The 13957-nt window shown below is 36.9% G+C and overlaps 1 pseudogene; it reads left to right on the forward strand.

The window, feature by feature from the left end:
* Positions 1–10754: 10754 nt before the first annotated feature.
* Positions 10755–12260, forward strand: LOC137614909 (uncharacterized; annotated as a pseudogene).
* The last annotated feature ends 1697 nt before the right edge of the window (positions 12261–13957 follow it).

Here is a 13957-nt window from a genome sequence, read left to right on the forward strand (position 1 = left end):
ATTAACTTATAAATTAAGAATAAAATCTATTTCAATTTTAGTTTTTCCATTTTGGGCTTCTCCATGTCCATTTTCTGTTACTTTTTTTATAACAAAAAGTGTTCATTATTCTGAGATTGTTTCTTTCAACAAATCTTATAATCATGTCTGCTCTGTCATTAGTCTGGGATACTCCAAATTTCCTATAACTGATAATTTCTCTCTCTCTTTTTTTTTTTTTTTTTTTTTTTTTTTTTTTTAGCATTGAAATCAACCAAAACATACGCATATTTTCAGAAGATATCTCAGATCTTCTTAATAAGTTTCTTTTTCTTTCGCTGTATGGAATGCCGTTGGTGCATTCGTTTGAATGATCTTTAGTTTCTAAATCTTATTTATTATTATAATCAATCATGCCTTTTCTATTGATAGTACTATTCTATATATCATCGTCATCTCCTCCTACGCATATTGACGCCATGGGCCTCGGTTAGATTTCGTCAGTCGTCTCTATCTTAAACTTTTATTTCAATACTTCTCAATTCATCATCTCCTACTTTGCACTTCCTAGTCCTCAGCCATGCAGGCCTGGGTCTTCCAATTTTTCCAGTGCCTTGTGGAGCCCAATTGAACGTTTCCTGAACTAATTTCTCTTGAGGAGTACGAAGAGCATGCCCAAACCATTTCCATCTTCATGATCTCATCATCATATGGCACTCGAGTAATTTCTCTTATAGTCTCATTCCTAATCCTTTCGTGCCATTCAACTCTGAATATCCCTCTGAAGGCTTTGTTCTCAAATCTACTAAATCTATTGGAGATTGTTTCATACTCATACCATGACTCATGTCCATACAGTAACACCGATCTCACTAAACTAATATATAGTCTGATTTTTATATGAAATTTCAGGTGATTTGATTTCCAAATCTTACTGAACCTATCCATTGTCTGATTTGCTTTTTTTCAATCTCTCACTAAACTCTAATTCTAAAGACCCTGTATTCAAGATCATAGTTCCTAAATACTTAAATGATTCTCTCCTATTAATTCTTTCTCCTTCCAATGATATTTCATCTTACATTGCGTACTTACTTTCAATCGTCTCTGTCTTTCTTCTGTTTATCTTCAGCCTAACCTGATGTGATATTTCATGCATTCTGGTAAGCAAGCATTGCAAATCCTATGCTGTTCTGCTATCAAGGGCAGCATCATCAGCATACCCTAGGTCTGCAAAATTCCAATCACCAATCCAGTCCAATACTTCTCCACCAACTCTGACTGTTCTATAATTACGCATTACAAAACCATGAGAGGATAAACAATATAGGTGACAACACATTCCCGTGGAGTAATCCGCTCTTCACTGGAATTTCATTTGATAAAACTCCATTAACATGAACTTTGCGCTTGCTATGCTCATGAACAACCTGGAAAAATTTGCATGTTTATAAGGATTTCCATAATAACGCAAGACTCTCCACAAAATAGGCCGATGCACACTATCTAAGACTTTTTTACTAGTTTACTAGTGTACAAATGCCATCAAAATTGAATATTGCTGTAAAACAGGTCTCAAAATAAAAATTTGGTTAGGCAACTTCTACCTTTTTTAAATAATGCTTGTTCATCTCTCAGGTTTTCATCAGTCTTTCTCTCCAGTCTCACTAGAATATTATATATTTTCAAAACAACTGTAGTAATTGTTATGCCTTTGTAATTATTGCAATCAGTCAGATCTCCTTTTTTCTACTTTTCTTTTTCTGCCATTTTCACCAACACTCCTAACTCCCATTCATCAGGATATGCCTCTTCATATAACAATCTACAAAATAATATTGTAAGTAGTATGGGAGTCACTTCATTTTGAACCAGTATCATCTCGGCAGTTATTCCATCGTATCCCGGGGCTTTAAATATCTTTACTATTTTAGTAGAGCTTTTCAAACACTGAAATCATTTATAGGCACATCAAGGTCTTCATCAGCTTCAGATATATCAATCAAATTACTCCCTTCATATCTCCTATTCATAACCTCACTAAAGTGTACCATCCAACGTTGTCTTTCTTCATCTTCTATTGCTTTAACAAAGCCATCTCTCTTGTTGATGGGTATATGCTTCTTTACTATTTTAGTAGAGCTTTTCAAACACTGAAATCATTTATAGGCACATCAAGGTCTTCATCAGCTTCAGATATATCAATCAAATTACTCCCTTCATATCTCCTATTCATAACCTCACTAAAGTGTACCATCCAACGTTGTCTTTCTTCATCTTCTATTGCTTTAACAAAGCCATCTCTCTTGTTGATGGGTATATGCTTCTTCTTCTTTGCCTCAGTCGAGATTTCATCAATGATTCTATGACAAATTCTTACACCATAGCCACTTCCCGAATTCACAGCAATGTCAGCCTTATCTGCTTCACGGTCTAAATACTCTGTCCAAACATTCCTGGCTTTACTTTTGACCTTACTATCAGTACCAGAATACTTAGCATGCTCTATCTTGTAATTTTCCTCATTTCCTCGAAAACTTTTAACAATCAATTTTTGTTTTTGTCTCCTATCTATAGTATCCCAATTATCATTTGATATCCATTATATATATATATATATATATATATATATATATATATATATATATATATATATATATATATATATATATATATATTTATATATATATAAATACACACACACACACACATATATATTTATATATATATATATATATATATATATATATATATATATATATATATATATATATATGTATATATATATATATATATATATATATATATATGTATATATATATATATATATATATATATATATATATATATATATATGTATATATATATATATATATATATATATATATATATATATATATATATATACATATATTTATATATATATATATATATATATATATATATATATATATATATATATATATACATATATATATATATATAAATATATATATATATATATATATATATATATATATATATATATATATATATATATATATATATATATATATATATATATATGTGTGTGTGTGTGTGTGTGTGTGTGTGTGTGTATGTATATATATATATTGCAAGGATAGACGTGATTTAAGCTAAAGGGAATATCATTAGAAAATCAAATCCATATGGTAAGCGCTGGGAGATTTCATGTGTTTATTAGATATACTGTATACTCGGATACATCAAGGCTTTATGGTTTTCGCTCAGGTTACACACGGGGCAGGATAACAGAATGGATTGTCATGAGTAAGTTATATGAAACATGCTTCTCAATACATCTACTGAGATCCATATGCCATTGACAAAAGAGGAAAAGGACACAAGTTTCAAATGGTGATCGGTTACCGATATACTCAGATTTGCAAGTCAACAAGTGACCTGGTCTTTTAGGAGTGAAAGCTTAAGTATGTGTTAAGTATATGCCCATATTTGAGCTAAATGTTTTTTTTTTTTTTTTTTTTTTTTTTTAAATTCATCGTTCGGCATTCTGTATCGACTGACAGAACCCAATATGAGAAATTTTATTCTGCCAGTGATGGCTCTTGCACCATCATTCCCCAAGTTAATAAGTATAAAAAAGGGTCTAGCCCAAAAAAGAAAAAAAATATGTAAGAAATCGTAGAAAAATATTATAAATAAATGTATATATATATATATATATATATATATATATATATATATATATATATGTGTGTATATATATATATATATATATATATATATATATATATATATATATATGTATATATATAGATAGATAGATAGATAGATAGATAGGTAGATCGATATTTATATATATATATGTATATATATATATATATATATATATATATATATATATATGTATATATATATATATATATATATATATATATATATATATATATATATATATATATATATATATATATATATATATATATATATAAGGCATAGCAAGTGAAAAGTTAAATTTGATAGAGTCCTTTGAAATGAATTTCCAGTGAACAGTGGAGTATTGCAAGGGAATGTGTTGTCACCTATGCTTTTTATCCTCCTCATAGATTTTGTCATGCGTATAACAGTCAGAGATGGTGGAAAATTATTAGACTTGATTGGTAATAGAATATTAGCACCTCTAGAGTATGCTGATGAAGGTCTCCTTATTAGCAGAACACCACAGGATTTGCAATGCTTTCTTACCAGAATGCATTAAATATCACACGAGGTTAGGCTTAAAATAAATAGAGGAAAGACAGAGGTGATGAGATCGGAGTAGGCAATGGAAGATGAAATATCATTGGAACGGGAAAGGATTAATGAGGTAGATATTCCTAAGTATCTAGGAAGTATGATATCCAATAGAGGGTCTTTAAAATTAGAATTTAGGGAAAGATTGAAGAAAGCAGACCAGACAATGGTTAGGTTAAGCAATATATGAAATTCCAATGGCATACAAATAAATATAAAATCAGGCTATATATCAGTTTAGTAAAACCGTTATTAGTATATAGGCATGAGATAATGCATAGCAACGAAGTAATCTCTAATGAATTTAGTGGAATTGAGAACAAAGCTCTTAGAAGAATATTGATAGGTTAATGGCAGGGCAGGATTAGAAATGGGACTACAAGAGCGATTACCCGAGTGCCATATGTAGATGCGATCATGACGAGGGGTAGATGAAGATGGTATGTGCATGCTCTCTGCGCTCCCCAAGAAAGAATATATCACTGAACTTCTAGCATAGCTCCAGAAGTAGAAGATGATGAATGGAAAAATATGGAATTAAAATCTCAAGATAGAGACGACTGGAGAAATATAAACCGAGGCACTTTGCGTCAATGGGCGTAGGAGGAGATGATCATACACGGTTGATATTTTTCTACTTGGTAAATCTGATTTTATATACTACTTTTTATTTAAATGTACTTTTCACGATTACGAAAAAAATTTTCGAGCTGCATCTGTGAATCTGTATCTCGTATATGAAGTTAGGCTACTCTCCCGATATTATTCATAGTATGCATGTTTTTTATCCTATGGACACTGATTGAACTAACACGGAAACGCCTACAGACCTGCAAACCTGACCAATCAGTAGATGGTGGAAAAATCATCAAATCACAAATTGGAATTTATTCCTCTCCCTCTCTCTCTCTCTCTCTCTCTCTCTCTCTCTCTCTCTCTCTCTCTCTCTCTCTCTCTCTCTCTCTCTCTCTCTCTCTCTCTACAGTATGTGTGCGTGTATCTGCGGTTTTATGTGTTTTTAATTTGGTACGTTTTAGATTGTAGTTTATATTTTATTTACAAACTCAAACTGGTGATATTTGTTCAAACTAATTTGACTTAGATTACTAAAATGTTGATGTTTGATGTTTAAATTTGAATATAGTTAACACATTTTCATGATCAATCAGCTTTTTTGTATTTCGTCTGCTTTTTAAAGGGCTTAAAATTGTCTCCACTCCAGAATATCATCATCTTATCGATTAGTTCTACTTGTTAATCTTGTTCTAGGGTTTCTCTAATGAACGCCAAGAGTTAAGCATCTAAAAATTATCCAACTTTTATTTCAATGTCTATTATTCTATTAACTATTGCCTTGATTTTGGAGAAAAATGAATACTTCCAATTAGTGATTTCCTGGAAAACATCAGTGTAGTGCTTGTTTGGTTACCATTTGCTGATGAGATCTTTATTAGAAGCTTCAGGTTTTATATATTTATAACTACTTCTTTCCTTGCAATGCCCAAATTTCACCTCTGATTTATTTTATTGGAGATAGAAGGAGGAAACCTTTGTTGTAGGTAATATTAAACTTTACCATTAAAATAAAATGACCTCTTCTTGATTTCTCACTACAATATTTTCCAGTATTGGTCATTTTTCTAAATAGGATTTAGCATACAATTCTCTCTCTCCTTAGAAAAATTATGTTTTTCCAGCTGGATTCAAATTAAAAAGTAATCGTAAAGTATAATCAAAGAAGAAATTATGCTATATTCAACTGCACTTCGATTATAGTAAGCACACAACGGAGATTACATTGGAAAGAATTGGTTAATTGTAGAAAATGATGGAGTTGATGCACCAATGAGTCAGTTTATCAATTCCAAACAGGCAATGAGGCAAATGTGGTGAAGGACGGAGCTGATGCACTTTGGTGTCAGTTAGTCGAGTCACAACCGTCAGTGAGGAATATGAAGATGATGATGGAACAGAAGCACATACGTGACAATTTGTGAAATTTAGACGGGCAGTGAGGAAAATGAAGAGGATGAAGGAGTTGATGCACTTAGGTGACAGTATGTTACACACACACACACACACACACACACACACACACACATATATATATATATATATATATATATATATATATATATATATATATATATATATATATATATATATATATATTTTGGGCTCAGGCCATGTCATCCTGATGGAAGTTCCTTCTTAGTAGTTTCCTAGGTTATATTTAACAACAGTGATATATCCCAGAGAATTTTACTAAAGGTATCTAGAATTCTAACTCCTGGCGCGAGTATCCCTTGTATTATCTTATAGGGATATCGCATAAGATCAGAGGACGTATTCTTGACACGCCACATAGCTATCTACACCCCTAATAGGGTTTACGCTTCAAGAGGGGAAAGTGGCAAGAATTGTAGGAGAGCCGTTATTAAGGCAATATTCCTACTCGTACTGTAATTGGGCGCCAGCACGCCGCCGCGCGGCGCCATCTAGTCATTCTTTCGTGTGTAGCGTTCCTGACCGGTGTTTATCCTGTGTTATCTCTCGCTATTTTGGATTGTTTTGCTTCGATGATGTCTTCCCGAGCCTCATCTGCTTCTGGAAAGTTAAGTACTATCTTTGAATTGTATAAATGTAAGGTCTTGCCAATTTTGCCTCGAAATAAGTGCGTATTTAACGTAACAAGAGCTGTTGCCTAGCCGGATGGCGTCTTGGACGCGGTCGTTCATTGCATGTACATTTAGCTAGCCAGAACGACTTTCCCGGTCTTAATCGCTTTAATAACTTTTAGCTATTTAGTAGTTTAGCTAGGAACTCTCATATTATGCCCTTGTTTTCGTGGATTTGGCAATTTCATGACCGAGCCGCACGAGTGCTAGGCTTCCTAGCCTAGGCACCTACACACTTCATGCATGATATAACCTTCCTGGTAAAGTTTTATTGAAGCTCTGGCAATATTTATACAATTAAGATATTACTGCTTTAAAATTTTCCTCTTCCAAGATAGTATACGAGAGAGTTTCGGAGACCGATTCTCACTGCGCCTAGGCTACCAGCCTAGGGGCTTTAGTATAATTGCATACATGTCCCCAATTGTCCTTGTATCGTCTTTTAAGTGGAGACTGACACCTCCTATACCTTTTAAGTCGATACCAATCTCCTTGCGAGATTTAGAGCAATTCCTCTCCCCTCTGACTAGCCTAGGCTAACCCTAGTTAGCTTTGCCTTGAATTGTATTCTGGCAAATCTTTACTGGGGTGTTCCCGCTTCTTTCTCTCAACCACTAAGCCAGTTTTGAGTTTAAGATGGGACATCGGAGCAACTTGTCTGTGATCGACAGCCCCCTGTCTTGGTGAACTGATTTCCCAAACCAGGTTAGGTTGCCAATGCAAGAGGCTAGACCTCCCTAGGCCATACCCTGGAGGCGTTTATGATAATTCCTCCTCTACATGGCCTAGCAGACAGTCTTGCGATGACAGGTCCTAAGCCGAAAAATTGAATTCTTCCCTTGCTTAGGGTCTCTGACACTTAGTTGAGACAGCGACCTGTGTGCCGCCTTCTCACCTAATCAGACTAACCCAACCTAGGGAATTGAATTCCCTGGCCCCTAAGGTTGTCTTTTCTATGGATCAGGATCTTTTAGGTTAGGTAGTGCCTTCTACGTACTACCTCATCTGCAGGACCCTTGCCCCTCCCCTGCTGTCCTTTAATGTTGGCCTAGCCTTTACACACCCTGGCCATCATTCTACAATCAACCCTATGGGTAGTTTGTGGGATTGGCTTGGAGTTCCCTGTCTGCCGCCGGCCGAGCCGGCTGCCGGCAGGGATCTTCCCCTATCATTAGAGTGTTCTTCAGTCCTCCCTTGGACTGCCTTCCATGGCCCTATTATCAATATGGATGGACTATGGTTGGATGGAAGCCCCAATATAATTCCCCCTTCCATATGAACCCTCATTTCGGATGAGGTCTGCAAAGCTGTGCCTTTGCTTTCCCCCCATCCATGCTTTCTCTTTATCTTTCCATCAACCCTGGCCCGGCTGCCGGCATCTTACAGCTGCCGGCGGCCAACTCGGACGACTGTCCACCGTCAGATTGCTCTGTCGCCGCTTGCCATGGGGTACTGTTGATCGGCGACCCAACGGCAACCGGCACACACTCTGGCCAACTGCCGGCAACTATGTTGACTGCCGGCAGCTGGTCATCCAAGTCTGTAGACATTCTTTCCGCCGGCTGCCGGTAGGTCCACCTTGATAGAGGGGCCCCTCGGCGGCCGGCAGCGGAGCAACAGCCGGCGACCTACCGTCCTATATCTATGAAGGCAGTATATACCTTCAATAGCCCGGGGCAATGCCGGCGTACGTCGGCAGGCACTACAGTATTGACTACGGTTGTCGTAGACACTGCGATATTGATTATTCCGCATGACACATACCTCTGTATGGTCTGTGCTGTAGCCCATGCAAAATTTTTTCCAACCTATAAGGTGCTTCATGGGCAGCCTATTGTGAGACCACCATTCCTAGAGATCGATTCTCTCTGTTAAATTAATGGTCGATAACCATTTATCAAAATCCCCAATATTGAACCTTAGAAGGTGTTAAAATTACACGTCATATCTAAGGATATTATCTTCCCATTTAATTCGTTAAGAATTTAGTGTTCAATATTGAAGGAAGTCATAGCAATGAGCTTACACTATACTAAGCTAATTAAATGACTTTTATTACACTGTATGATGAAATTCTGAGATTTTCACCGAATACTTATATGCTTTTCTTTCTTTACAAGAGGAGCATCCCGAGTGCGGGAACCACTTCTGCAAGGTCCGCAGTAAGAACTTGTGCGGCCACGACATGTGCAGAACCCATGCGCGCTGCGCAATTACAAAAGGATCTCTAAAATACTGGGACCCACAGGTATGTACCGTTTGTGTCAAACTGGTAAAAGAGGCTTTTAATGATCAGAAGTCCACAGTCAAGGGATGCAGCAAGAGAGATGCTGCGAAAATGGGTCAGAGGTTTCCAGGAGAACATCACTAGCCCATACCTTCCTAATTAGAAGATGAGGGCTTGTCTGTTCCCTAGGGCATCTTCGGATGCAGTTGTTCCCCAAGCTCAACCTTAGATTCCCCTCGTCCAGATTCCGATAGAATCTGATGTATCCGATGCCTTGAAGGACATCCAACTAGAAGACAACATGTCAGTTGTCTCTGAGGAGACGTAGCGAAGTCTCCTAGCAGAGGAGCAGGAGCAGGAGACTGTCTTACCTCCTGAAGGCGACATTGAGAAAGCTGAAACTATTTCGATTTAATCGGCTACGGTGGCCGAGCCTGTTCCATGAACTTCTTATGCCCCCCAGCTAGACACGATCAGTCATACGCTGCATTCGCTTTTGTCCATGTTCCAGGTCATGAAAAAGCAGTTGTCCGAGAAGGAGGCTTCTCTACGGACCGAAACGCACCAACTCGTGTCCTCACGTTTAGCCCCCAAGAAGCTAAACGTCAAAGAACTTCCCCCCTATGCTGAGCACATGCCTATGTCAGGGGGGAAGATCTTCCTCTCCAAAAAACTGGGCACTGTCCCAGTAGATGATGTAGAGTTCTGGCCCAGTAAAGGGGCCTATCCGGATTGTTACGTCCGCTTGAGGACGGAACCCCCTTCCAAAGAAGAAACCGAGCCGAAATGTAATGGGAGAATGTTATCCTTTTGGTATTTTGATTTTTTTTCTGTGAAATTGATTCATCATCCGACTCTAATATCTTTAAAATTATCTCTGTTAGTAATATTGATTATAAAAATCATTTAAAGAAAATTTATCTCATCAACGAATGCATGTAACATTATTGCCATTCCCTTCTTATGTTTTTCTCTCTCTATCTGATACGTGGTCTTGAGTCCTTTTTTTTCCTTTTTGGCCATACTGGCATGAGAGAAACACGTAGGAAAAGCCAAATGGGTATGCTTCCCCGTCCATTAAAGTTATTTTTTGGGGTCATTAGAGAAGACACTGACGTATCCCTTTTCAAAGGGAACCAGTCTTGGAGACCTGTGATCATGAATCAGTCTGGGAGATCTGTGATCTTGGACTCAGTCTGGAAAATCAAATTATGGAACAGTGTACATTTTGAAATGAATAAAACTAGATAAGGATCACGTCTCTCGCTCTTACACGTCGAATGTCAAGTTCACTTTTGATGACTAACAAAAATTTATGTCAGGAGGAAAAGAAAAATCCACCGTGACATATGGTGGCAGCTGTAAAGGGATTAATAACCTTATGCGATTGATTCCACTTACCCATGAGGCCTAAGTACTGCAGGTCACACTAACGTTTGTGTATATTTTCATAGAAATATTTTTTTGAACTGTAACATCCTATGTATAAGGTATGTATAACTTATACTTTGCATGTAATTCTTAATGTCTGATATCATTTACATATTTGGGGGATTATTCTGTTTAAATGATTTTTGTTAAATTATTGTATTAAAATGGTCAGTGCTATGGATGACTCATACACAGAACTAATAGAGTTAGAAAGCGAAGTTAGACAAACTGCAAGGGAAACACAAAATCTTACACAGTCCTACCAGGGAGTTTGGACACTGGTAGGGGATTTAACACAGCAGGTTCAAAAAATGGACAGGGAGATGTCTAATATTCAGGGGACAATGCAGCACCTTATACAAACCCTTAATGACACTCAAACCCCAGTAGTGTCTGCGCCACATACTCCACATAATCCATACAACCCTTGCCCAGATATACACATCAACACAATATTAGGAACACTACCATACAGTTCCCCAATCCCTCCATGTACAAACACACAAAGCACACCACAAAGCGCATCTGCGTTCATGAGTACAGTACCCCTAACACCTATAAGGGCATGGCCAGCAACACACAACCCTGCAATTCCAACACCACCTACACCATCCCCCATCCCTAATCCACCACCAGCCTACCCGCCTCCTCAACTTTCTGTTAATCAGACTAACCCTTTCATTATACAGCAAGGTAATCAGTGTGTCACATCCAATCCTTTTATTGGATCTTTCAGTAATGCTAATCCATCCCTTTATTCAAAAACTACTCCAGTAGCAGTTTCTCATGATATACCTGTTTTAGGGCCAAAAGATGTAGCTCTCCTCAAACTTGCAGAGCTTAAGGGTGTAGTTGCCGACAATAGGTTGAATACTTTTTTTAGGCAAGTAGAGTCACGCACAGGCTCAGATGATAAGAGGATAGAAGTTGCCATGGCTAGGGGTGAACAGGATATAGCTACATTCTTGGCCCCTGAGATACAAAAGAATGGTAATAATCTGTCTTGGAGTGAGATTAAAAGGCTCATGAAACAACAGTTTATAGGTGCAGCAACTCTTTTACAGGCATGGCAAGAGATAACAGCCATGACTTATTACTTTAATGAACTTCCTAGTTCTTTTGTTAATAAATTGCAGTGTAAAATTTCAGCTTTAACATTGAAGTTCCCCTATGATCCAATTCCAACATCAGATAAGTTCCTTAAGACAAAGATATATAAAGGCTTAAATTTACAAGTTCAAGTTAAATTAGTTGATTTCTTGGCAGACCATATACCTTTAAAGAATTTCATGGAATATGCAGAAGAAGAATATTATAGGGCTCAGGGCAGAATTATTAGTAATAACAACAGAGTCTTGCCAATTTAGGGTGCTGGAAGTTCCCAGTCACCAATCCCAGTAACAAATACCCCTCAGGTAGGAACTCCATGTAATGAAATAGAGAAATTAACAAGAAAATTGGATGAGTTAAACAAGAAAATTGAGAAAGTATCCATGACGAGACAAAATAATATTAAAAATTACTGTGCTTTTTGGAAAGTAGCCACCCATAATCTGTCTGATTGTCCTTATAATCCACCCAAGGGAGTATGCTTTGATTGTCATCAACCAAATGTTAGGTAAGGTCATGTAGGATGTCCAGGACAATTAGGTGGAGATAGTTCACTATGACTAGGTCACGCCAGATCTCCAAGTATAAGTTTGATGGTTAATGATTGCATGATAGGAGCTTTAGTTGATACAGGTAGTTGTGCCATTATAGTCAAGAAATCCTTTGTGGACAGTTTAGGTTTGAAGCCTGCTAAGATGAGAAATTTACCACAGTTAACGGGAGTCACAGACACAGATGTACCGGTATTAGGATCGGTTTATTTGGGTGTTAATGTTGGCCGTAGAGTTGTTACTCATTCATTTTATATTGTGCCAGACCCACTTTTATATACAGAAGTCCTTTTGGGTGCAGATTTACTTGAGATTGCTTGTTTAACAATGGATCATAAGAAGGGTATCCTTGTTTGGGATAATATTACGTACTGTGTGCGGCTTATTAAAAAGAGACCTTCCACAAAGAGAATTAGGAATCTCAAAATAGTTGAATCCTCAAATTCCAATGTAGATGAGATTAGGTTAAAGAAAAAGATTATTGTACCTCCTTCCTCAGCAGGAATGTATGCAGTTAACGTTAATGAAGATGCATATACAGTACTTCTATTGGAACCAGGAATGAAACATAGTGGTGCTATGAATGCTTTGTGCCTTAAAGTTAATAACAATAAGGAAGTCTTTATACCTTTAATAAATAGTACAAAGGGTATGGTTAAGTTAAAGATAGGAATGTTGATAAGTACTTATAAAAAGATTGATGAAAGGGACATCAGTTCAGAATCTCCCATATGTAGAAAGATTGAGATTAAGAATGAGCTTATCCCTGAAAGCATGCGTGTTGAACCAGGACAAGGATGCACTAGAGAGGAGAAATTAGAAAATTTAATTGCTCAACACGATTGGTCACATCTAGATGATGAACAACAGGCCCAGTTGAAGAACATGGTAATGGAAAATCATCAAATTTTTATATTAGAAAATAATGAGTTAGGAAAATTCCAGGGAGTTCAAGGGCATATTAATGTTAGTGATCCACAGCCAGTTAGGACCCCTATGTATAGATATCCTGAGAAAGCTAAGCAACTTATTGCCGATATGTTAGAGGATATGAAGGCCAAAGATATAATTGAGCCATCCACAGCTGCGTGGTTAAGTCATATAATTTTAGTTAGGAAGCCTTATAACTCGCAAAGAATGTGCCTGGATTATAGGAAAGTTAACAAACACCTCCAAACTGATATTCATCCTCTACCTAGATTAGAAGAGTTAGTTGAGTCAGCTTCCGGGAATCAGTTTTATGCCTCGTTGGACATGAAAGAGGCTTACTACCAGGTAGAATTGGAGGAAGATAGTAGAGATTTGACAACTTTTAGTGATGGAGTCTCCCTGTATAGATTCAAGAGAATCCCCGTTGGGTTGAGTTGTAGTCCAGCCATATTTTCAAGAGTAATAGGAAATATCTTAGCTCCCTTAATGAAGAAAGGCTGGGTCAAGAATTAATTAGACGATATAGTCGTCTGGGCCCCTAGTTTGGAAGAATTAATTGGGAGATTAGGAGAGTTGTTCAAACTGTTAGGTGAAAAGGGAGTGAAGCTAAATATTAAGAAATGTCAGTTCGCTCAAGAAGAGGTCAAATTTCTGGGCCATATCATATCTAGGGATGGATGCAAACCTTGTCCGGACAACGTAAGTACAATCAAAGATATGAGAGATCCCACTAATGTAAAAGAAACTAGAAGATTTTTAGGTATGTGTGGGTTTTA

Source organism: Palaemon carinicauda, chromosome 21, assembly GCF_036898095.1.
Source record: "Palaemon carinicauda isolate YSFRI2023 chromosome 21, ASM3689809v2, whole genome shotgun sequence".
Classification (NCBI taxonomy): domain Eukaryota; kingdom Metazoa; phylum Arthropoda; class Malacostraca; order Decapoda; family Palaemonidae; genus Palaemon; species Palaemon carinicauda.